This window comes from Pristiophorus japonicus, chromosome 13 (assembly GCF_044704955.1).
Source record: "Pristiophorus japonicus isolate sPriJap1 chromosome 13, sPriJap1.hap1, whole genome shotgun sequence".
Lineage (NCBI taxonomy): Eukaryota > Metazoa > Chordata > Chondrichthyes > Pristiophoridae > Pristiophorus > Pristiophorus japonicus.
In genome coordinates this window covers 4,828,732-4,851,710 of record NC_091989.1, presented here as the reverse complement: position 1 = coordinate 4,851,710, position 22,979 = coordinate 4,828,732, and the positions used below count along the sequence as shown (strand labels likewise).

Sequence of the window (22,979 nt, the reverse complement as noted above, 5' to 3'; positions counted from 1 at the left end):
CCCTCAGTACTGCCCCTCCGACAGTGCGGCATTCCCTCAGTACTGCCCCTCCGACAGTGCAGCACTCCCTCAGCACTGCCCTGGAGTGTCAGCCTAGATTTTGTGCTCAATCTCTGGAGTGGGACTTGAACCCACAATCTTCTGACTCCGAGGCGAGAGAGAGTGCTGCCCACTGAGACACAGCTGTCGCTTTACAAAAGGACATCTTTCAACTTTGAATAGAGGGATTTCTGGAAAACACTTCAAGATAATCAACCACCGATCCAAGATCATTAACAAAAACACTTTGATAATTTTCTGACTATTCAGGCTGAAGTAGATTTTCCTTGCCTTGTGTAAGGATGTTGTCGAGTGCTTTTCAAGCCGTGATTAGCAGCTGTGAGTTCCATGATGCTGCGATATATTTGCAGCTGGAAGCTACACAATGCAAGCTAAATACGCCCTCACTTCTGAAAACACTCGTCCATTTCCGATGTCTCTTCATGTATTTCATCCATGTTTGTGGGACTTTGATTGTAAAAAGCACAGAGTTTTTCAATAAATACTGCCTTAAGAGCCTCTGCCATCGATAATTCCAGCCTGTGATTAATACAATGTCACCCAATGACTTGTGGATCTTAGGGACAACTCCAAATTCAATACTAACCACGACAGATGCTTCATTACGATAAAACAACAGAAGCTACAGCTTCAGGACATCTTCCTCCAAACCACAAGTGTCCAAGGTTAACAGTAAGGAATAATTGGGGCTGGATTTCCGGCTCCTCTGCGTTCCGTTTTTTGCCCGGAAGCGGCGGCAATGGCGGTGGTGAGGTGTTCTGGGCGGGTGGGCGGTTAGCTTCCAGCGCCCCGCGGCGATCCTCAGGTCGGGTTTAGCGGTGTGGAGCAGCGCCCGGTGTACAACGCTCACCGGCGCGACACCGGCGCGAGTTTTGTCTCCCGTCCGCCCCACACCGCACCCCGCACTGACCGCCCGGGAAATCAGGGCGTCCAACGATACCGACAGCGGAGCGGTGAGTAATGGACTCCTGAGATAAGTTTTGTCTTTTAAATTTTTTTGCAAAGTGTATTGCGGCGGTGTGGTGTGAGCGATGTTTTGGGAATGTTTTTGCGGTATTTTGTTTTAGGTTTCCCTTCCCGCCCCCGCGACTCTAGGAGTGCTCCCGGCCAGGCTCTTTAGCTCGGGAGTTTCCCATCCTAACGCCCCGAGAGAGGGGCACAACGCCTCCCTTATACTGCGCCCCCTGACTCAGGGCCCAGCTGCCCAATGTTACTGACTGAGGCGCTAACTGTTCCCGGGCGCTAACTTTCCCGCCCCGAAAACATCAAAGCCCCAAATCCCGCCCTTACTGTCTGCCGATGCTGTGGATTCACGCTGTGCGAGGCAGAGGAAGATATTTTCTGTGCGGAGCTCGTGTATCGAGCACCTACACACATACAATTCGTTGGGTTTTTTGCTCAGGCTGGTCCTCTCGTTAGTCAGAATCCTTACTCTATCTTCAACGGCACACCCAAGATCCTTTCCCCAGTAACATGGGCAATGTTAACACAGGTTGTATTAGACTGACAAACCCTTCCAAGATTCAATTAAATTAGACGTTGTAAAGCCAACAAAATGGGATATTAGACAATAGCTGGTTACACTTTGCGATGTACTGCACTGTGCAAAACACAGACTTCTGTTGTCCTCCAAAGATTTTTTTTCTTATCATCATAGGCAGTCCCTCGAATCCAGGATGACTTGCTTCCACGTCAAAAAGTTCGCAGGTGTTTCAATGAAGGACCCAATGTTCCAGATCCAGAACTACATGTTGAAGGGTGGAAGATGCCTGTGGGTGGATTGTTTAACGTGGGGTGACCGTTGCACACCAGCCACCACACGGGCTTGACAGAGCGAGGTCTTGGTCCAGTAGCAAGGGTTAACCAGGACGACTGGAGACCAGCTCTGCTGCACGGACCTAGTGCGCTCACATATCGCAGTGTGGGCTGGGCCCGTGCTGCCCCTGGGCCCCTGGCCCCGAACTCTCGCCTCTCCTGGGCCCCGGTCACGTCCCTCTACAATCTCTCGCCGCTCCTTCGCCCCGACCTCGCCGCTCCTGCTGTACCTGCCCACGCTCCAATCACCGACCTGGACCTTGGTGACGTCCCTCTTTGCTGCCGTCGCCCTCCTGCTCCAGCTCGTGCTGCTCCCTGGAGTGGTACGCCGTCACGCTGCTCCTTCCGCTCTCCGGCCTGCTCCCATGGTGCTTATAGTTGCATTCCCTAGCCACCGACTCCATCCCTCTCCCCAGCATCTGTCTGTGGCTCAACACTGTTCGCAACCTTGGTGTCATATTTGACCCTGAGATGAGCTTCCGACCACATATCCACAGCTTAACTCAGACCGCCTAGTTCCACCTCCGTAACATCGCCCGTCAACGCCCCTGCCTCAGTTCAATTCCACAGATTCACGACCCTCTGAGAGAAGAAAGTCCTCCTCATCGCCGTTTTAAATGGGCGGCCTCTTATTCTGAAACTATGTCCCTGGTTCTAGATCCCCCCACGAGGGGAAACATCCTCTCTGCATCCACCCTGTCCAGCCCCCCTCAGTATCTTATATGTTTCAATAAGATCACCTCTCATTCTTTTAAACTCCAGTGAGTACAGGCCCAACCTATCTTCATACGACGACCCCTCCACCTCGGGGATCGACCTGGTGAATCGAAGACTTGCTGACCAGCCTCTCCGTCACCAGGCCGCTGGCGCTCCTCCAGGCGCTGGCTTTGCGTAGTGCCCCGACGATGCCGACACTCACCGAGTTGCTGCGTTGTGATTTGACTTACACGTTTTCCTAAATACGGGAAAAGAAAAATCTCTAAGAGCATGCGCACGTTGTGAAGGAGAGAATTAAGAATCGGATTCGCAACACAAAATGATTCGGAGAGACATAGCACTGACACACTCACAAACTTACTGGCGAGGTTGACGGGGGTAAGAGGAACTCCACAGCTCTTGCCGCCCCCTTCTTCGATACGCGGAGGATATTGTTATTCCCTCACACTGCCGGAGGTCGCTCGTTTACCTTTGCCTGTGCTTGCGTTTCCGAGATACTTCAGCTCTAACAAAAACATTTCAAAACATCACATTATTCATGTGAGTCTTCGCCAGCCGTTGAGGTTCAAGCGTATGATGGCATTATTCATTTCTGCCGCTTATCTCTGCCTTAAACAACAGACATCCTGTAAAGCTACAAGCTCGAGGAAGTCGACGTTTTCTTCAGAATAAATTGAGATGAGCAGGCAAAGATAGATTAACTTTAATCCTGAAGGCGTGCTGGGAGCAGAGGAACTCCAAACAGATTTCATGACATCTACCACTTATTAGTCAGAGAACCTAATTTGTGTAGTCAATTTTAAAAACACAATATGCAAATGCTCACTTAAAACTAAAGGGGCAGTACATAACTGGAACATAGGCTCCATTTCGATTTCAAAATCTTCATCTTATTTACAAATCCCTCCATGGCCCTCGCCCCTCCCTATCTCTGTAATCTCCTCCAGCCCCACAAGCCCCCCCCCCCCCCCCCCCCCCCCAAGATGTCTGCACTCCTCTAATTCTGCCCTCTAAGTGATCGAGGTGTATGCAATTGAATGATTAGAATATGGCTAATGTTATTAATGGCCCATAATTTGCGGCCCCACGCAGAAACCCGGAACTTGCGATTCGTCAAAATTTTCCCGACCAGATCCAACGCACCCCGGGAAAAGGGCCTCCGCGGGCGGAGAGTTGGGCTATTTGTGCAGCGAATGCCCATGGAATTCTTACACCCGACTGTCATAAAACCCATCTGGTCACTAATGTCCTTCAGAGAAGGAAATCTGTCGTCCTTACCCAGACTGGTCTATATGTGAATCCAGACCCACAGCGTTGTGGTTGACTTTTAACTGACCTCTGAAATGCCAATACCAAATCATCACCATCATCATCATAGGCAGTCCCTCGGAATCGAAGAAGACTTGCTTCCACTCCTGAAGTGAGTCCTTAGGTGGCTGAACAGTCCAATACGAGAGCCACAGACTCGGTCACAAGTGGGACAGACAGTGGTTGAGGGAAGGGGTGGGTGGGACTGGTTTGCCGCACGCTCCTTCCGCTGCCTGCGCTTGGTTTCTGCATGCTCTCGGCGACGAGACTCGAGGTGCTCAGCGCCCTCCCGGATGCTCTTCCTCCACTTAGGGCGGTCTTTGGCCAGGGACTCCCAGGTGTCAGTGGGGATGTTGCACTTTATCAGAGAGGCTTTGAGGGTGTCCTTGTAGCGTTTCCGCTGCCCACCTTTGGCTCATTTGCCGTGACGGAGTTCCGAGTAGAGCACTTGCTTTTGGGAGTCTCGTGTCAGGCGTGTGGACAATGTGGCCTGCCCAGTGGAGCTGATCGAGTGTGGTCAGTGCTTCAATGCTGGGGATTTCGGCCTGGATGAGGACACTGATGTTGGTGCACCTGTCCTCCCAGGGGATTTGTAGGATCTTGCGGAGACATTGTTGGTGATATATCTCCAGCGACTTGAGGTGTCTACTGTACATGGTCCATGTCTCTGAGCCATACAGGACGGCGGGTATTACTACAGTCCTGTTGACCATGAGCTTGGTGGCAGTTTTGAGGGCCTGATCTTCAAACACTCTTTTCCTCAGGGGGCCGAAGGCTGCACTGGCGCACTGGAGGCGGTGTTGGATCTCGTCGTCGATGCCTGCTCTTGTGGATAGGAGGCTCCCGAGATAAGGGAAGTGGTCCACGGTGTCCAGGGCCGCGCTGTGGATCTTGATGACTGGGAGGAGGGCGATGCTGTGCGGCGAGGACAGGCTGGTGGAGGACCTTTGTCTTACGGATGTTTAGTGTAAGGCCCATGCTTTCATACGCCTCAGTAAATCACTACATAGCAGTATAACGGTACTGCTGGAGTATCTTCATCATCATCAGAGGCAGCCCCTCGTATCGAGGATGACTTGCTTCCACGCTGAAAAGGGATGAGTTCACAGGTGTTTCAATGAAGGACCTAATATTCCAGATCCCGAACTACATGTTGAAGGGTGGAAGATGCCTGTGGGTGGATTTTTTTAACGTGGGGTGACCGTTGCACACCAGCCACCACACGGGCTTGACAGAGCGAGGTCTTGGTCCAGTGGCAAGGATTAACCAAGACGACTGGAAGGAGCGCCTTCACTACACGGACTGCAGCGGTTCAAGAAGGCGGCTCACCACGACCTTCTCAAGGGGCAATTAGGGATGGGCAATAAATGCCGGCCTTGCCAGCGACGCCCACATCCCAGGAACGAATAATAAATTAAAATTCCCAATGTTTTTTTGTGCAGGCGTACTCATCTGGCAAAATGATAAAGCGGGGGACTGTAATTTGTAAAGTACAGTGCTGAACGTGTGGAAAATTATGATCAGCTTCACGTCAATTAACCAAACCCTGAGAGTTCCATAAACAACTTCACTTGTGCTTAATGACTACTGTAAATTTTGTTATTGCTTTTATCGATTTATGGCGCCGTATGTAGGTCAGATGGATGACACAAATTGCTTTGTGATATAATACGCTGGCAGCTGTTTTCAAATTGTTATAGCATAGTTAATATACATTAAAATGTAATCAATTTAATTTGATTAACATGCACCACCGTTCTGCAGTACATCATTTTTTCATCGTGACTTCGCGACCAAGCACAGCAAATTCACAGCAAGTACTCGGTGGTAGAATTTCCACACTGCCTCGTCGTGTAACATAACGGAAGTTACAGATTGTCAATTACATCGGCCATCGAAGAATGAATTTCACAAGATTAGAATAAATTAACAAAATTTGTAAATTCTCATCCTCGTTTTCAAATCCCTCCATGGCCCTCGCCCCTCCCTATCTCTGTAATCTCCTCCAGACCCACAACCCCCCCCGAGGTGTCTGCGCTCCTCTAATTCTGCCCCCCTGAGCATCCCTGATTATAATCGCTCCACCATCGGTGGCCGTGCCTTCTGTTGCCTGGGCCCCAAGCTCTAGAACTCCCTCCCTAAACCTCTCCACCTCTCTACCTCTCTTTCCTCCTTCAAGACGCTCCTTAAAACATAAGACCATACGACAGAGATGAGGAGAAATGTCTTCACTCAGAGGGTGGTGAATCTTTGGAATTCTCTACGCCAGAGGGCTGTGGCTGCTGAGTCTCTGAATATATTCAAGACAGAGATCAATAGATTTTTGGACTCTGGGGGAATCAAGGGATATGGGGATCGGGCGGGAAAGTGGAGTTGAGGTCGAAGATCAGCCATGATCTTATTGCATGGTGGAGCAGGCTCGAGGGGCCGAATGGCCGACTCCTGCTCCTAAATCTTACGTCCTTTTATCTCTTTGACCAAGCTTTTGGTCACCTGCGCTAATTTCTACTTACGTGTCAATTTTTTTTGTTTTATATGGAACGTTTCACTATGTTAAAGGCGCTATATAAATACAACGTGGTTGACTCTTAACTGCCCTCTGAAATGGCCTCGTAAGACACTCAGTTGTCAAGAAGACAGCTCACCACCATCTTCCCAGTGCTGGGACCCCAACTATTTACAATCTATATTAACGACTTGGATGAAGGGACCGAGTGTAACGTAGCCAAGTTTGCTGACGATACAAAGATGGGAGGAAAAGCAACGTGTGAGGAGGACACAAAAAATCTGCAAAAGGACATTGACAGGCTAAGTGAGTGGGCAAAAATTTGACAGATGGAGTATAATGGTGGAAAGTGTGAGGTCATGCACTTTGGCAGAATAAAATCAAAGAGCAAGTTATTATTTAAATGGAGAAAGATTGCAAAGTGCTGCAGTACAGCGGGACCTGGGGGTACTTGTGCATGAAACACAAAAGGATAGTATGCAGGTACAGCAAGTGATCAGGAAGGCCAATGGAATTTTGGCCTTTATTGTAAAGGGGATGGAGTATAAAAGCAGGGAAGTCTTGCTGCAGTTATACAGGGTATTGGTGAGGCCACACCTGGAATACTGTGTGCAGTTTTGGTTTCCATATTTATGAAAGGATATACTTGCTTTGGAGGCAGTTCAGAGAAGGTTCACTAGGTTGATTCCGGGGATGAGGGGGTTGACTTATGAGGAAAGGTTGAGTAGGTTGGGCCTCTACTCATTGGAATTCAGAAGAATGAGAGGTGATCTTATCGAAACGTATAAGATTATGAGGGGGCTTGACAAGGTGGATGCAGAGAGGATGTTTCCACTGATGGGGGAGACTAGAACTAGAGGGCATGATCTTAGAATAAGGGGCCACCCATTTAAAACTGAGATGAGGAGAAATTTCTTCTCTGAGGGTTGTAAATCTGTGGAATTCGCTGCCCCAGAGAGCTGTGGAGGCTGGGTCATTGAGTAGATTTAAGACAGAAATAGAGTTTCTTAAACGATAAGGGGATAAGGGGTTATGGGGAGCGGGCAGGGAAGTGGAGCTGAGTCCATGATCGGATCAGCCATCAGAGAGAGTGGAGAGCACCAGTTCCCACTGTCACAGGACAGAGAGTGGAGAGCACCAGTTCCCACTGTCACAGGATGGGAGAGTGGAGAGCACCAGTTCCCACTGTCACAGGACAGAGAGTGGAGAGCACCAGTTCCCACTGTCACAGGACGGGAGAGTGGAGAGCACCAGTTCCCACTGTCACAGGACAGAGAGTGGAGAGCACCAGTTCCCACTGTCACAGGATGGGAGAGTGGAGAGCACCAGTTCCCACTGTCACTGGACAGAGAGTGGAGAGCACCAGTTCCCACTGTCACAGGATGGGAGAGTGGAGAGCACCAGTTCCCACTGTCACTGGACAGAGAGTGGAGAGCACCAGTTCCCACTGTCACAGGACGGGAGAGTGGAGAGCACCAGTTCCCACTGTCACAGGACAGAGAGTGGAGAGCACCAGTTCCCACTGTCTCAGGACAGAGAGTGGAGAGTACCAGTTCCCACTGTCACTGGACAGAGAGTGGAGAGCACCAGTTCCCACTGTCACAGGACAGAGAATGGAGAGCACCAGTTCCCACTGTCACTGGACAGAGAGTGGAGAGCACCAGTTCCCACTGTCACAGGACTGGAGAGTGGAGAGCACCAGTTCCCACTGTCACAGGACAGAGATTGGAGAGCACCAGTTCCCACTGTCACAGGAGCATCCAGTCGTGCCCCGGTAACTGCCCCCAAAGGAAGTGGAGTGTGGGAAATTGCACTCCGCTTCCATTGAGGGGGGGTAAGGCCAATTCTGCGGCAGGAGCAGGACTTCCACGCTGGGGGCTAAAATTCCCGGCCCCAGAAGGTTACCGCCCCAAGATGGGAGCCTGTGCGGGGAGGCAGAGGGAAGATGAGGGGAGACGGGGGCGGGGGATGGAGGGGAGAGTGGTGGAGGTGGGGTCGGAGAAACACAGGGCGGGGGACAGGAGGGGCCACATTGCAGCGGAGGTCTGGGGGGGGTGAAGTGTGTTGGAGGGGCGGGCCTGGGGGCTCTGTGCCTCGGTGCGGGGAGTGTTCGGAGTGGGGTGGACGGGTTGACTGCGCAGATGCCGGTTGGTGGATGTGGTGTGGTTGGTGTCGCGGGGGCGTGGCTCCGAGGTGGCCGGGGCTGGGGGCTCGACATCCGGGGGTGTTTCGGCATTTGGGAAGGTTTCTGATGGGACGGGCCGGGTTGGGTGCGGGGGGAGTGTTCCCGGTGTTGGGTGGGTCCGGAGCCCGGGTGGGGGGCACGGTCTTGGGATGGGGGGTGGGCTGTTTGGGAGCTGGGATCGGGAGAGACTTCTTCACTCGGGGAGTTGTTGGCCTGTGGGGGTTCCCTGCCGCGGAGAGTTGTTGATGTCAGTTCATTGGATGTGTTCGGGAGGGAGTTGGATGTGGTCCTTGTGGCTGGGGGGGTTGGGGGGTGTGGAGGGGGCGTGCTGGGGTGGGTGATCAGCCATGATCTTGTTGAATGGCGGTGCAGGCTCGAAGGGCCGAATGGCCTACTCCTGCACCTATTTTCTATGTTTCTATGATCATACTGAATGGCGGAGCAGGTTCGAGGGGCTGAATGGCCTATTCCTGTTCCTATTTCTTATGTTCTTATGTTCTCAGGGCGATTAGGGTTGGGCAATAAATGCCGGCCTTGCCAGTGACACCCACATCCCGTGAAGGAATAAAAACGTTGTTGTTGTTGCCGCCGAATTTTCATTGAGGTCTAGATTACAATTAGTGTCTGGATTACTTGGAGCCAGTGTTCTATGTGTTAACAGGTATTCACTGTATTTGCTGATACAACAGCCATTGAGAAACCAAACTACACTGGGTCACCGGCAACATGTCCTGTGCTGGGACCGGCTGCACAACTGTCAAACTTCGCGCACAAACTTTACATCAGCCGCACAGGGGGCTCATTGGTCACCGTCACCGTGTTTATACTGACATTTGCTCCCAATATTTGTCTGATAAATGCAACATCAGATACAAGATACTGCAGTGCCTCAAACCACACGAGCAGGGATCAAGCAGCTCAAGATAGATATCTTGGCTTGTGAGATTGGATTATTAATTGGTCTTCCATTTAGAGCTATTAGTCACAGTGTTCGATGGAGCAAATTCAATAATGTGTTCATAACTGGCACGAGAACCTATGCAATGCAAGAAGGAAAGACAAAGGTAGACAGACAGAGAGATAGACAGACAGACAGCGAGACTTGCATTTATATAGCGCCATTCACGACCACCAGACGTCTCAAAGCACTTTTCAGTCAATGAAGTACTTTTGGAGTGTAGTCACTGTTGTAATGTGCGAAACACGGCAGCCAATTTGCGCACAGCAAGCTCCCACACACAGGATTGAAATAATGACCAGAGAATCTGTTTTTTTGTGATGTTGATTGAGGGATAAATATTGGCCCCAGGACACCGGGAATAACTCCCCTGCTCTTCTTCGAAACAGTGCCATGGGATCTTTTATGTCCACCCGAGAGAGCAGACGGGGCCTCGGTTTAACGTCTCATCCAAAAGACGGCACCTCCGACAGTGCAGCATTTACTCAGCACTGCAGTGGGACTATCAGCCCAGATTTATGCGCTCTCTGTAGTGGGGCTCGAGCCCACAGAGGCGAGAGTGCTACCCACTGAGCTACGGCTGACAACGCAGACCAGGGATGGTGCTCCCTGACCTTACGGTGCCCCTGGACCTGGCAAACTCTGTGGACCCAAGTGGGGGCAAACACGGCAGACTGCGGCAGCCAGCAGAACGTTGGCCCAGAAATCCCGCTCGGCTGCTTCCCGCGGGCGATCGAGGGAAAAAGTTAAAAAAAGATGCCCACCTACCTGTTCCTGCTGCGCCCACGCGAGTTCCCGGTCCCGAGTCCACGGACGTGTACGCGCTGCAACGTGCAGTCGGCACATGCACAGGGCGGGAGCTGCAGTCACATGGCTCTGGGCAGCCAATCGGGTAAAGTATGGTCTCATTCATAATAATGGGAACTCCGTAAGTTGGAGTGCCCATTATTTTGAATGAGAACTCCCCCCGCAAACACACAAAAAATTAAAAAAATACACCACATATTTTTATTAATTTAAAGTTAGTTTTTTTCTAAAATAAAATATATTTTTCTAATTTTTTAAAAAAGTTTTTTTAATTATGGTTTAAAATAAACTTACCACAGTGGGCAGGGTTTTTAAAACAATAAATTGTGCTTTTATCATTTTATTTTAAAATGCTTTTGTGTATTTTAAAACTCTTACGCCTGTAAAAGTAGGCTATGCTTTTATCAGGCGCAGGAGTTTTCAGGACATTTGCTGGGCAAGATATGGGTAAATCCCGCGATCCTGCCCAAGTGAATGTCCTGGCTGCGGAGATACGGAGGATCTGTCGAGCTCCAGCCTGACAGATCGGAAAAGCCGGTTTTCGGCGCATGCGCGTTGTGCGCTAAAAAACGTTTTTTGCGCTGCCTTCCCGGGTCCGTACACACCCCGTACACGCCCCGTACACGCCCCGTACACGCCCCGTACACACCCCGTACACGCCCCGTACACGCCCCGTACGGACCTGGGAGGCCGGGAGTTCTGCCCCATTGTCTGAATGCAGTGCTGCATCCAGAATGATTCAATATTGTGATCATCCTCACGAGCATTATCACGAGGGCTTTGAATTTCTTTGTGAGTTATTCGAGATGCGAAACCTTAATCACAGTCTTTTAAAACTCATTTTCTTTTTAAAACTCATCAATAGCAGATTGCAAAATGATCTGCGACCAAGGTCTGAGACAATGATCGCTAGAGGACTGATCTGACCTAGCGACCTGCACGGCGGACATTAAGGTCTGACTATAAGGCTTCGCTTCGCAGTCAGGTTGCAGCTAGTGATGCACGCAGCAGAGAGAATCCCAGGTGACATGAGGAGCGAAAGGTGGGATATCAGTTTACACCTCCAATGTCCGACACTGCCAGGTGTACAATCTCAGCGAAGTCACTGCCGGAAGCGATGAGCAGAGGCCTGGTGTGTTCCTTGGAGGCGGGGTGAGAATTGTGGCAAATGGCTTTAGCCTGCTCTCGCAGACAGCCTTTGCAATCGGGCTGTGAGAGTTGTTGATGTGGGTTTGGCAGAGGATTACCCAGGGTCCTGTCGCCCATGGTGGCGTGGAGCGAGAGACAACACTGTGTGGGTGCAAGGCAGGGCAGAAAAACAACCTTAAAAAGATAGTATTGCCCACACAATTTTTAATAGCAATATTAAAATAATTGCGTGTAATTTAATTATTTTTTTGCTCTGTGAACCATGCGTCAGGCTTGCTGTTTGAAAAGAAAGACTTGCATTTATATAGTGCCTTTCACGACCACCGGATATCTCAAAGCGTTTTACAGCCAATGAGGTACTTGTTAAGTGTAGTCACTGTTGTAATGTGGGAAACGCGGCAGACAATTTGCGCACAGCAAGCTCCCACACACAGCAATGTGATAATGACCAGATAATCTGTTTTAGTGATGTTGGTTGAGGGATAAATATTGGCCCCAGGACACTGGGGATAACTCCCCTGCTCTTCTTCGAAATAGTGCCGCGGGATCTTTTACATCCACCTGAGAGAGCAGACGGGGCCTCGGTTTAACATCTCATCCGAAAGACGGCCCCTCCGACAGTGCGGTGCTCCCTCAGTACTGCCCCTCCGACAGTGCAGCTCTCCCTCAGTACTGCTCCTCCGATAGTGCAGCGTTCCCTTAGTACTGCCCCTCCGACAGTGCAGCGCTCCCTCAGTACTGCCCCTCCGACAGTGTGGCGGTCCCTCAGTACCGCCCCTCCGACAGTGCGGCGCTCCCTCAGTACCGCCCCTCCGACAGTGCGGCGCTCCCTCAGTACCGCCCCTCCGACAGTGCGGCGCTCCCTCAGTACCGCCCCTCCGACAGTGCGGCGCTCCCTCAGTACCGCCCCTCCGACAGTGCGGCGCTCCCTCAGTACCGCCCCTCCGACAGTGCGGCGCTCCCTCAGTACCGCCCCTCCGACAGTGCAGCGCTCCCTCAGTGCTGCCCCTCCGACAGTGCGGCGCTCCCTCAGTTCTGCCCCTCCGACAGTGCGGCGCTCCCTCAGTACTGCCCCTCCGACAGTGCGGCGCTCCCTCAGTACTGCCCCTCTGACAGTGCAGCGCTCCCTCAGTACTGCCCCTCCGACAGTGCGGCACTCCCTCAGCACTGCACTGGGAGTATCAGCCTAGATTTTTGTGCTCAAGTCCCTGGAGTGGGATTTGAACCCACAACCTTCTGACTCCGAGACGAGAGTGCTGCCCACTGGGCCACAGCGACAGAATGCTTCTAATGCATTGTCCTTTTCTACTGCGATCAATGAAAGGTCAGGCTATTTGTACAGGAGTTGCCACCTTATTTTGGGCCTTCGGTTCCACCTCAGAATGTACCTCCTCGTATGAACTGCAGAGTTCATTTGACCATAATGACGACAGATAACTGTATTCAGATAGCAAAAATTCGCAATGGTCTCCTCTCCTTGCCCCAAGAACGTTCCAGCAATGGATGTCTGATTGCAAATTCACAGGGCGGGTTCTTGTTGCAAATTTGAGCATTAAAAAAAAAATGAAATTCCTAGATTTGAAAATGGTGCCAAGCCGTAGAAGTCCCACTGGAACTGGAGGAGACGTCACTGCAAGACTGTAAGCTTGGCGTGGGAGTTCAAAAACAGGCACTTGTAGTCTATCCATCACTGCTCGCAGTGACACAGCTCCCTCCCACATACTGACACCCCTCCCAGCCTCCCTCATACTGACACCCCTCCCTCCCTTCCTCCTGCACACCGACACACCTCCCTCATTCTCTCCGTTCCTCCCGTATACTGACACATCTCCCTCCCAGCCTCCCTCATACTGACACCCCTCCCTCCCTCATACTGACACCCCTCCCTCATTCTCTCCGTTCCTCCCATATACTGACACATCTCCCTCCCAGCCTCCCTCATACTGACACCCCTCCCTCCCTCATACTGACACCCCTCCCTCATTCCCTCCGTTCCTCCCGTATACTGACACATCTCCCTCCCAGCCTCCCTCATACTGACACCCCTCCCTCCCTCATACTGACACCCCTCCCTCCCACCGACACACCTCCCTCATTCCCTCCATTCCTCCTGTATACTGACACATCTCCCTCCCAGCCTCCCTCATACTGAAACCCCTCCCTCCCTCATACTGACACCTCTCCCTCCCTCCCTCCCTCCCACCGACACACCTCCCTCATTCCCTCCATTCCTCCCTCATACTGACACCCCTCCCTCCCGCATATTGACACATCTCCCTCCCACCCTCCCCCATACTGACACACCTCCCTCCCTCCATCACTCCCTGCCGCATTCTGACTCCCACTTTCCCCAGGACCGATTTTTGTTCAGTGATCTCTCTGGTACAGGCCACCTTTGAGTAGCCACAGATTTCTTTCAAGATATATACATTAATAAAACAAAGCTTTCACCATTGGGCTGGATTCGAGTGAAACCGAGGATCATCGGGTAAGACAACTTATTATCCGGGTCTCAAATTGATGGTTCATTTCCTTCTGTGTGCTTAATGTGCAGTAAGTGCACTGAATATTAATCCACAGCTGGTACATTTTGTTCTTTAGCTTGTTCCTCAGAAAGAAACTTATAAAAAGTGATTCAGCCAAGGGGTAAAACAGAGGGAGATAGAAGTCCTTCTGATGGGGAGGGAACTGAGGCCAATGGGTAGGATGGGTAAGGGAAGACCAGAAGCAGCTCAACAACGTGCGCAGGGTATGGTTGTGTATCGCTCTGGAATATCAAGCTGAGCGATCTCCAGGTGCTTGACAAAGTGGCTCCTAACCCAGAAGGAATTGTAATGTTCTTTTGTTGTGTTGATTGATGTGTGTCCTAACTCGCACCCAGTCCCACTCACCCATCACCCCCTGTGCTCGCTGCCCCCGTGTCCTAACTCACACCCAGTCCCACTCACCCATCACCCCCTGTGCTCACTGCCCCGTGTCCTAACTCGCACCCAGTCCCGCTCACCCATCAACCCTGTGCTCACTGCCCCCGTATCCTAACTCGCACCCAGTCCCGCTCACCCATCACCCCCTGTGCTCACTGTCCCGTGTCCTAACTCGCACCGAGTCCCGCTCACTCATCACCCACTGTGCTCGCTGCCCCGTGTCCTAACTCGCACCGAGTCCCGCTCACCCATCACTCACTCTGCTCACTGCCCCTTGTCCTAACTCGCACCGAGTCCCGCTCACCCATCACCCACTGTGCTCGCTGCCCCGTGTTCTAACTCGCACCAAGTCCCGCTCACCCATCAACCCCGTGCCCAGTGTCCTAACTCGCACCAAGTCCCGCTCACCCATCACCCCCTGTGCTCGCTGCCCCGTGTCCTAACTCGCACCGAGTCCCGCTCACCCATCACCCCCTGTGCTCGCTGACCTACATTGGCTCCGGGTTAAGCAACGCCTCGATTTTAAAATTCTCATCCTTATTCTCAAATCCCTCCATGGCCCTCGCCTCTCCCGATCTCTGTAATCCCCTCCAGTCCCACAACCCCCCGAGATGTCTGCACTCCTCCAATTCTGCCCTCTTGAGCATCCCTGATTGTAATCGCTCAACCATCGGTGGCCGTGCCTTCTGTTGCCTGGGCCCCAAGCTCTGGAACTCCCTCTCTAAACCTCTCCACCTCTCTACCTCTCTCTCCTCCTTTAAGACGCTCCTTAAAACCTGCCTCTGTGACCTAGCTTTTGGTCACCTGCCCTAACATCTCCTTATGTGGCTCACTGTCAGATTTAGTTTGGTAATCACTCCTGTGAAGTACCTTGGGACCTTGTTGCTGTTATACTTTGGTATAGTGCAAGGAAATTGTTGATCCTGTGAACAACTTCATAAAAATTACCCCAGGCATTTTAAATTGGATTTCTGCTTACAGTAGGAATTATCACTTTTCAAGCACCATTTATTTCATCTTTTAAGGCTTATTTCAACCTATCTGTAATTATCCAGTTAAGCCAGCCTAAATATGGAAGTCGTCTCAAGCAGACGCAGCTGGTTAAATGGAAGAGTCAGGTTGTTCAGGAACGTGTGGCTTTATTGGAATCCTCACAAAAGCCTCGTGAGAAAAAAAACCTAGTTTGTGTTAACAATTCATAAAATTTGAAGACCGGTCCCTTCAGAATGTTATCTATTAACACTTGTAAGAATTGTGGTGATTGAGAAGAGCCACCAGCGAGGTGTTTCATAGAACCACAGACACTTATGGCACAGGAGGAGGCCATTCGGCCCATCGTGTCCGCGCCGGCCGACAAAGAGCTACCCAGCCTAATCCCACTCTCCAGCTCTCAGTCCGTAGCCCTGCAGGTTACGGCACTTCAAGTGCACATCCAAGTACTTTTTAAATGTGGTGAGGGTTTCTGCCTCTACCACCCTTTCAGGCCGTGAGTTCCAGACCCCCACCACCCTCTGGGTGGAAAAAGTTCTCAACTCCCCTCGAATCCTCTTAACAATTACTTTAAATCTATGCCCCCTGGTTATTGACCTCTCTGCTAATGGAAATAGGTCCTTCCTAGCCACTCTATCCAGGCCCCTCATCATTTTATACACCTCAATTAAGTCTTCCCTCAGTCTCCCCTGTTCCAAATAAATCAACCCCAGCCTATCCAATCTTTACTTGTCGCTAAAATTCCCCAGTCCAGGCAACATCCTCATCAATCCCCTCTGTGCCCTCTCCAGTGCGATTGAGTCTTTCCTGTAATGTCGGAAGCAAAGAAACATAGGGCTCAATTTTCCCCAACCCCGTTTTTCGCCGCACTTAGATTAAGTGCGCCGTCTTTGCGCGCTGGAAACGGCGCCGAAAAAAAGCCGCCCCCATCCTGGCCGCTCTGCCGAGTCTCGAGAGTCCCAGCGTGGCGTACATTGTGCAGTGGGGGCGGAGCAACAAGCCAGCGCAGAAACCAGTGCTCGCACCTGCGTGCATACGCAGTGGCGATGGCCCGATGTGTGTGCATGCGCAGTGGCGTTGGCCTGACGTGCATGCATGCGCAGTGGCGTTGGCCTGACGTGCGTGCATGCGCAGTAGCGCCGAAACTTGGCACGGCCATATTTAAAGTGCGTCGCGGCTGCTTTTCATTGCGTGCCAGAAGGAGAGCTCTGAAGCGAATTAACTACTGAATACAAGCAGCAGTGTCCTGCCCGTGTTGTTTCCTGAAATTAACTGTTGCATGCCTGGAAAAGTGTTTGGGATCATTGCAAAGGTGCTGTTAAGTGTCTCCGAGCAGCTGCAGCAATAATGCAGCAACATCCACCAAGAACAAAGAATTTCTCGCATGACGAAGTCGAGGCACTAGTTACTGTCACTGAGACCAGACGGCAGCACCTGGGTACCAGCAGAGGTCACACAAAAGTGCCATCCAGAGAGATGAAGAAACGCTGGAACCAAGTTGCAGAAGAATTCTTCGGATTGGTGAACACCAAGAGATCTGGAAGGCAGTGTAAAAAGAGGCGGCAGGACCTTGGTCAAGTAGTTAGTGTAAGTAATATTTCCATTTATTCAAGGTAATTTCAGCTGTATATGTCCCACCCAGCAGAAAGACCCCCTCTCTAAAAAGTTGCATTTTAATCTTTGCAGAAGAAACTGTCCCACAACAAAAGGGAAAGAACTCAAACAGGAGGAGGGCCGGCAAATGTGCACCCACTGACACCCTCGGAAGAGAGGGGCGTTGCTTGGTGGGTCCTGCCTGGAGAAGAACCATCAGTACTGCACAAGCTGGGCCCACACGTGAGGGAGAGGGTAAGTCATGAAAAGTCATCGTGGCCCTTCAAACCAACCTGCTGCCTGGCCTGTGCTGTGTGAGCCTACTCATGCCACCCATCCTACCCCCTCCTCTGCTGCTAACCATTTGACTGTTCTGTTACATGTTGCAGAACTTGAGGACAATCTTCCTGATGATCCAAATCAAGATTCAGATGTGGACGGGCCTGAAGAGAGCAACCCTCCAGAACAACATGGGCGTGAGGGGCACTTTGAGTGGATGCGGGAGGGGGTCGATGACAGGAGTGTTCTGCTGAATCTTGAGGTCAACATATCTCACTTGCCAGGCTCTTCTGTGATTAGTGGTTCGACATTCTATGGTGACCCACCGTCCAAGGATGCGGGTCCCAGTGGTGATGGTGGTGCTGGTGCAAATCAGCAGGGAACACCCAGGGTCCCAACGTCCCAGCCTGCGCCTCCGAGTGGGAGATCCAGGGGGAGGGGAAGGAGACATGGACCACGCTCTCCTGAGATGCAGGATGCAACGGGTGTGGTTCCGATCATGGTGGGGAGAGCATTGAGCTTACCCGATCACTCCTGGACACCCATAACTGGGGTGAGTGAGGAGGTAGCGGGACTGTTGGGAGAAGTAAGAGTAATGGCACGGGAAATGGGAACCGTGTCCGCGAACAACAGTGAGGGAATGGTGGCCATGAGGGATGGAATGTCAGAGGTAGTGGAAAGGGCGACAGTTGCAATGACCACGGCCATGAGGGAGGGAATGTTTCAGACCGCTGAGACACTGTCAGGGTGCATGAGGGAGGGCCTGTGTGAGTTAGCTGCTGCAATAAGGGAACACGCCCAGACCCCGCGCCCATTGACAGAATCAATGGCCACTCCCACTCCAATCCCCGCACCAAGCTCTGAACAGGCCGAGGTCCTGCCCCCCAGCTTGCCGCCTGGGCCCTCCAACTTACCATGTGACGCTGACCCCCCCCCACCCCCACCCTCAAGAGGTGCCCAGTGGCCAAGAATCTTGGTGTGCGCCCCAGACACACTGCGCCATCGCCTGTGGGCAGGGGTCGTAGAGAGCTCAAGACCAAGCGCAGCGGGCGGCCTTAGACTAAGGGGGATGAGAGATGGGTGCAGCCTTTCTTTGCTGCTGTTGTTGTTTTGTTGTTTATGTCACTTCACTCACTGATCTAACTGTTCTCACATTGGGTGTTTTTTTTAAGTTATGTAACTTTACAAGTTTATAAGTGATCTTAATGTTTAAGTGATCTTAAAGAGTAAAGTTTGATACAATAATATTTTTATTATACTAAAGTTAAGTACACTGCAAAGTTTTGAATAAAATATATTTTACATTAAAACTGAATCATGTTCCATTAACACAACACAAGATTAGGAACAGCTCCAAACAATAAACATGTAAAGGCGGAATAGTTGTCGCTTGAGCCCTCAGTCATCAGCAAAGCGTTCACGGATGAGCTGCTGGCGCAAGGCTCGAGCAATCGCTAAGGAGGCACGATGGCCCTCCTCCAACATCCTGCTCCGGCCTCTGGCACTTGCATGGCTTCCTCATCCTCATCATCATCCTCCTCCTCCTCCTCTTCCTCCTGCTCGTCACCTGCATCTTCCTCATCATCATCATCAGCCACTCTCACCTCAGGTGGGTCTTCTACTACCAGCTGCTGCTGCCTCATGATGGCTAAGTTATGCAGCACGCAGCACACAACAGTGAACTGACCGACAATCTCAGGGGAGTACAGCAAGTAGCCCCCGGAATGGTCCAGGCATCGGAAACGCTGTTTCAACATGCCAATGGTCCTCTCCATGATGCTGCGTGTTGCTGTATTGATGGCCAGCTTCCGTCCGGGTTACGTGTAGGGGTGTCATGAGCCAGGTGGCGAGGCCGTACCCTTCGTCTCCCAGTAGCCAGCTCTGCCCTTCTGGCTGCTGCTGAAACATGTCAGGTATAACGCTGTACGCGTAGGATGAACGCATCATGGGTGCTGCCAGGCTATCTTCCATCAACTGGCATGATGCGATGCATGTTGTCACACATGAGCTGCACATTAATGGAGTGGAAGCCTTTTCTATTCATGTACCTCTCGGCATCCTCCAAAGGTGCTCACTCGCAAGGCGATGTGGGTACAATCAATGCAGCCCTGTACCTTTGGGAAGCCAGCGATCCTGGAGAACCCCACAGCCTGCTCATACATTGCTTGGGCGGTCATTGGGAACTTGGTGAAGTCATTCCTCCACGCATACAGTGCAGCCGTGACCTGGTGAATGGAGACATGTGTTGCATGTTGGGAGATGGCACACACATCTCCAGTTGTGGATTGAAACGATCCCGAGGCACAGAAGGAAAGCGCAGCTGTAACCTTCACTTCAACTGACTAAGCAGTCCACCTGCTGCTTCTCGGCTATAGGTCTGGTCTCAGCAAGTCACAGATCTCACGGATAACTTCTTTGCGGAAACGGAACCTACTGACACACTCTGCATCACTCAGATGCAGGTAAGAAAGCCTCACTCGCAATTGCCGAACCGGGTAAGCCCTCCTGCCCAGCAGTCTACGGGCTCTGATGTTCCTGATGTGATGAGCTCTAATCAATTGTCTCCTACGTAGCACAATGATGCAGAACGCTCGCAAAAAGTATGGCATTGTGAGTATTGGCCCCATACTTAAAGTTAAACTTTCAAAGAAGGTCAAAGCAGGCAGCACAGCACAAGTTTTCAGTTTTCTCTCTCTCTCTCTCTCCAGAAGGACCACACCCAAAGGTCCTTTGTCCTCCCCCTCTCCCCACCTGGGTCTTGTGACCTGCCTCCCTCCTCTCCCCACCCCCACCCCTCCCAGCCTCCCCGTAGATATAGAGGCCAGCATCTCTCTCTCTCTCTCTCTCTCTCGTTACCCCCCAACCTCCGCAGTGATATAGAGGCCAGCATCTCTCTCTCGCTACTCCCCCCCCCCATGGTGACATCGCGGCCAGCATCTCGCATTTCTCCCACCCACCGATGCCATGTTTGGTCGTTCTACTTCATAGAAAATAGGAGCAGGAGTAGGCCATTCGGCCCTTCGAGCCTGCACCGCCATTCAATATGATCATGGCTGATCATTCACCTCAGTACCCCTTTCCTGCTTTCTCTCCATACCCCTTTAGCTGTAAGGGCCACATCTAACTCCCTCTTGAATATATCGAATGAACAACTCTTTGCAGAAAAGAATTCCACAGGTTAACAACTCTCAGTGAAGAAGTCCCTCCTCATCTCAGTCCTAAATGGCTTACCCCTTATCCTTAGATTGTGACCCCTGGTTCTGGACTTCCCCAACATCCCCCAGCCCGCTTCCCCCCCCCTCCGTTGATATCAAGGCCAGCATCTCTCGCTCTCTCACCATCTCCCCACCGATGCCGTGTTCGGTCGCTCTGCTTCCACCAACCACCCCCCCCCCCCCCCCCCCCGTTCATTTGCAGCCACCCCTATCCTGACCCACTGGACTCCCAGTGGGTGTCTTGCTTGCCCTATCCCAGGCCGAATGGCCTCATGCACAGGCCGGCCCACTGCCTTCCCCAGCCAACTTTAAAGATTGGTCGGATTTACTTGATTTATATTAGCATTTTACTTGCTTGTGCTTTTCCTAGCAATGTTTGGTGCTTGATTGTTTAGTCTGAGGTCCTCTCCGGTTCCCTTCCCCCCCCCAATCCCTGCCCTAATGTCTGCCGATTAGTAATGTGCACTGCCCGCAAGGTTTTATAGAGCTAGCCACATACGCTGACCTAAGTGGATTTGGAGTAAGTTTTTGCTGGCCAAAGTAGCATAAATGGCCAAAACTGCCGTAAGTGTCTGGGAACGCCCCCTTTTGAAAAAAAATGACCTAAAAAAAAATCGTACCTAACTGACTTACTCTGGAGCAAATTTTGGGGGGAAAACTGGCATTTTTTAAACTTACACCAGAAAAAACAACTTACTGCAAAAAAATTGATGCAAATCACGGCCAAAGTTGGGCCCATAGAAACATAGAAAATAAGTGCAGGAGTAGGCCATTCAGCCCTTCGAGCCTGCACCACCATTCAATATCATGGCTGATCATGCAACTTCAGTACCCCACTCCTGCATTCTCTCCATACCCCTTGATCCCTTTAGCCGTAAGGGCCACATCTAACTCCCTTTTCAATATATCCAACGAACTGGCCTCAACAACTTTCTGTGGTAGAGAATTCCACAGGTTCACAATTCTCTGAGTGAAGAAGTTTCTCCTCATCTCGGTCCTAAATGGCTTACCCCTTATCCTTAGACTGTGACCCCTGGTTCTGGACTTCTCCCAACCAGAGGTCTCAGTCTGAGGATAGTCTAAGCACTATGTTATCCACCTGTGTGAAGTGATCGAAGGTTCCTGGTTGCTGAGTGGGCTGAGGTGGGCATGCAATCCGCCCACTGCCCCGTCCACGGGCATCCACCGATGGGCAGCAGCAATGGAGGCAGGGCACCTGCCTGCTCCGATACATGCTCAGATCCCTGTTCCTTCGACTGAAAGACTTGCATTTCTATAGCGCCTTTCATGATCACCGGACGTCACAAAGCGCTTTACAGCCAATGAAGTACTTTTGGAGTGTAGTCACTGTTGTAATGTAACACAGCAGCCAATCTGCGCACAGCAAGCTCCCACACACAGCAATATGATAATGACCAGATAATCTGTTTTAGTGATGTTGATTGAGGGATAAATATTGGCCCCAGGACACCGGGGAGGACTCCCCTGCGAAATAGTGCCGCGGGATCTTTTACGTCCATGTCTCATCCGAAAGACGGCACCTCTGACAGTGCGGCACTCCCTCAGCACTGCATTGGGAGTGTCAGCCTGGATTTATGTGCTCAGGTCCCTGAGTGGGATTTGAAGTAAAGTGCTGCTCACTGAGCCACAGTTGCTTTTCAATGTTAGTGCAGGGCACAGGCAGACACATGAAAAAGACTGCATACGTTAAAAAGTTCCCCAATGGTCCAATGAGAGAAGCAGAGGTGGGGTGGGGGGTGTGCAAAAAAAATACCTTAATCAGTGCAAAACACAAGTTTCTGTTAACTCAATATAGAGGATTCACTGTAGTCTGCATTTATATATTAAACTCTAAATGTTCATTCACTGAATTTTCAATGCAATACAATTCTAGAATCTTAATGCTACCCCTGCAAAGCTTGTGAATCCTTTGCACGTACTGACCACTTCAAATTCATCTGCACCCACCTCAAAAAGCAGACATGACCTCCTCAGTTTAAAGACTGCATTGCAGCAGAAACACCAAAAAAAGGTTAGAGTCTGTGCAACAGGTCTGCCCACCAGCCAGGGAGGGAGGGAGAGCAGCTGAATGCAATGCAGACTCATTCTGTTCCCAATTTCATTCCAAGCAGAGGGGGAAAACACCATTGTCATATTTGCAACCTTCAGCAAAGGGAAATAGCAAAGCCAGCGTCTGAGGCAAATCCAATTATTCACCATCCTGCAAATAACACACACACATATTTATAGATTGAAAACCTACCTTATATATCAGGATGGGGAAATATGCATTTATATTTGGACATGCATCACCCGCTTGCACAGTCCGGGCTCTGATATTTGCATCATTGCAATCCGTTCCACCCAGCGCCACACTCGGGCTCCGCGCTCCCAACGCCTCTCCGCACACACGGCGGCTGCGCAGCTGCACCGCACCCGGCAGCAGACGCTGCAATACTGCCCCCGCAACCTT

At 51.2% G+C, this 22,979-nt stretch overlaps 1 protein-coding gene across 3 annotated transcripts in view; it reads right to left on the bottom strand.

The window, feature by feature from the left end:
* The window catches only part of frmd4a (FERM domain containing 4A), an 810,443-nt gene extending 787,549 nt beyond the window's left edge, over positions 1 to 22,894 (bottom strand). For all 3 annotated transcript variants that reach the window (XM_070897082.1, XM_070897085.1, XM_070897084.1), the window contains exon 1: positions 22,770 to 22,894. The gene's annotated coding sequence lies outside the window, so the exon portion shown is untranslated. The remainder of the gene's footprint in view (positions 1 to 22,769) is intronic.
* Positions 22,895 to 22,979: the final 85 nt, after the last annotated feature.